Genomic DNA, 3,518 nt, shown 5'->3' on the forward strand with positions numbered 1-3,518 from the left:
ATTCTGTGCTCTATGTGTCATTTAAACTACTCTTAACAATGTCAGCAGGGCCTCCCTGCTCCACTGACTGTGGATCATTGGTAAAGAATCCGCCTGCCAATGTAGAAGACATGGGTTTGATCCCTGGGTGGGGAAGATCCCCTGGAGAAGGAAATAACAACTCACTCCAGAATTCTTGCCTGGGAAATCCCATGGGCAGAGTCTGGCAGGCTATAGTCCATGGGGTTGAAAAAGAGTAGGATACAACTTAGTGACTCAACAACAATGATGTCAGCAAGGACTTCCCTTCTATCAAAATCAGCTCACATTTTTGGCTTTATCTGAATTACTAGCAGTTTCCCAAATGCATACCATACTTCCAGATTATCGTGCATTTTATTAATCATACAGGCAAACTTTGTAACACATATGACTTGTTATACCATATCCACGGCAAAATCTCCCAATGCTTTTTTAATTGAAGTATAGTTGCTTGGCATCACCAACATGATGGACATGAGTTTGAGTAGGTTCCAGGAGTTGGTGATGGATAGAGAAGCCTGGCGTGCTGCAGTCCATGGGGTCGCAAAGAGCTGGATGTGACTGAGCGACTGAACTGAACTGATAGTTGCTACACAATACTAATGGAAATTACAGGTGTACGATATTGTGATTAACAATTTTTAAAGGTTTTACTCAATTTATAGTTATTATAAAATATTGGCTACCTTCCCTGTGTTATACAACATACCCTTACAGCTTATTGTACCTCTTAATCCCATATCCCTGTATTTCCCCTAACCTTTCCTCTCCACACTGGCAACAACTGATTTGTTTTCTGTATTTCTGAGTCAGTTTCTCTTTGTTACATTCACTAATTTGTCAAATTTACCAATGCTGTTCATATCCATTAAGGGATATTCAAGAATTAGGAAACAAGCTAGGCTTTTCAAACATGATTTCTTACTATAAATGGTTACTCATATATCAAAAGGCTAAAGGAAAAATGGGATATAAAAGAAGTAGTTGCAGTCCCTAAGGCAAGAAAAAAATAAAAATACTCAAAAGTATTATCAGAACTGGGAGCTGAACAAAACTACTTAATGATGGGTGAATTTAATTCAGATAACCATTATACTGTGGACAAGAATTCCTTAGAACAGCCCTATACCATTCTTTTTTTTTTTTTTTAAACTTTACATAATTGTATTCGTTTTGCCAAATATCAAAATGAATCCGCCACAGGTATACATGTGTTCCCCATCCTGAACCCTCCTCCCTCCTCCCTCCCCATACCATCCCTCTGGGTCTAAGAATTAAATAATGTGTTCCTCTTCAAGATGATGAAGAGCCAAATGCTTTTTGTTAATCCCTCTGAAAACCTTGTTCAAATAACATTTAAAATGAATCTCTAACCCAAGGGAAAAAATAAAACTCAAAAAAGCTTTTTGTAAAAAAATAAATAAATAACATTGAAAGTTAAAAAAAAAAAAAAAAAAAAAGAATTCCTTAGAAGAAATGGAGTAGCCCTCATAGCCAATGAAATAGTCCGAAATGCAGTACTTGGGTACAATCTTAAAAACAACAGAATGATCTCTGTTTGTTTCTAAGACAAACTATTCAATATCACAGTAATCCAAGTCTATGCCCTTACCAGTAATGCTGAAAAAGCTGAAGTTGAACAGTTTTATGATGACCTACAAGACCTTCTGGAACTAACACCAAAAAAAGTGATATCTTTTTCATCAAAGGGGACTGGAATGCAAAAGTAGGAAGTCAAGAAACACCTGGACTAACAGGCAAGTTTGGCGTTGGAGTACAAAGTGAAGTACGGCAAAAGCTAACAGAGTTTTGCCAAGAGAACATACTTGTCAGAGCCAACACCTTCTTCCAACAACACAAGAGATAAGGCTACACATGGACATCACCAGATGGGCGACACTGAGATCAGATTGATCATATTCTTTGCAACCAAAGAGGGAGAAGCTCTGTACAGTCAGCAAAAACAAGACCAGGAGTTGACTGTGGCTGAGATCATCAACTCCTTATTGTTAAATTCAAACCTAAATTGACGAAAGTAGGGAAAACCACTAGGCCATTCAGGTATGACCTAAATCAAATCCCTTACTATTATACAGTAAAAATGAGAAATAGAGTCAAGGGATTAGATCTGATAGACAGAGTGCCTAAAGAACTATGGACAGAGTTTCATAACATTGTACAGGAGGTGGTGAGCAAAACCATCCCCAAGAAAAAGAAATGCAAAAAGGCAAAATGGCTGTCTGAGGAGGCTTACAAGTAGCTGAGAAAAGAAGAGAAGCAAAGGCAAAGGAGAAAAGGAAAGATATACCCATCTGCATGCAGAGTTCTAAAGAAAAGCAAAGAGAGATAAGAAAATCTTCCTAAGTGATCAATACAAAGAAATAGAGGAAAACAATAGAATGGGAAAGGCTAGAGATATTTTCACAAAAATTAGAGACACCAAGGGAACATTTTATGCAAAGATGGGCACAAAAAAAGGGCAGAAAAGGTATGGATCTATCAGAAGCAGAAAATATTAAGAAGTGGTGGCAATACTTCATGGATGAACTATACAAAAAAGGTCTTAATGACCCAGATAACCATGATGGTGTGATCACTCACCTAGAGTCAGATCCTGGAATGTGAAGTCAAGTGGGCCTTAGGAAGCATCACTATGAACAAAGATAGTGGAGGTGATGGAATTCCAGTTGAGCTATTTCAAATGATAAGAGATGTATGCTCTTATAGTGCTGTACTCAATATGCCAGCAAATTTGGAAAACTCAGAAGTGGCCACAGGACTGAAAAAGGTCACTTTTCATTCCCATCTCAAAGAAAGGCAATGCCAAAGAATGTTCAAACAACCACACAATTGGACTCATTTCACAAGCTAGTAAAGTAATGCTCAAAATTCTCCAAGCCAGGCTTCAACAGTATGTGAACCCAGAACTTCCAGATGTTCAAGCTAAATTTAGGAAAGGCAGAGGAGCCAGAGATCAAGCAAGATAATTCCAGAAAAAAACATCCATTTATGCTTCATTGACTATGCTAAAGCCTTCGACTGTGTGGATCACTACAACTGGAAAATTTTTCAAGAGATGGGAATACCAGACCACCTTAACTGGCTCCTAGAAGCCTGTATGCAGGTCAAGAATCAATGGTTAGAACAGGACATGGAACAATGGACTGGTTCCAAATTGGGAAAGGAGTACTTCAAGGCTGTATATTGTCATCCTGCTTATTTAACTTATATGTAGAGTACATCATGTGAAATGCCAGGCTGCATTGAGCACACGCTGGAATCAAGATTCCCGGGAGAAATAGCAATAACCTTAGATATGCAGATGACATCACCCTTATGGCAGAAAGTGAAGAGGAACTAAAGAGCCACTTGATGAAACAGAAAGAAGAGAGTGAAAAAGCTGGCTTAAAACTCAACATTCAAAATACTAAGATCATGGCATCCGGTCCCATCACTTCATGGCAAATAGATGGGGAAATAATGGAAACAGTGATAGA

The sequence above is a fragment of the Bos javanicus genome, chromosome 4, assembly GCF_032452875.1.
Source record: "Bos javanicus breed banteng chromosome 4, ARS-OSU_banteng_1.0, whole genome shotgun sequence".
In the NCBI taxonomy this organism is placed as follows: domain Eukaryota; kingdom Metazoa; phylum Chordata; class Mammalia; order Artiodactyla; family Bovidae; genus Bos; species Bos javanicus.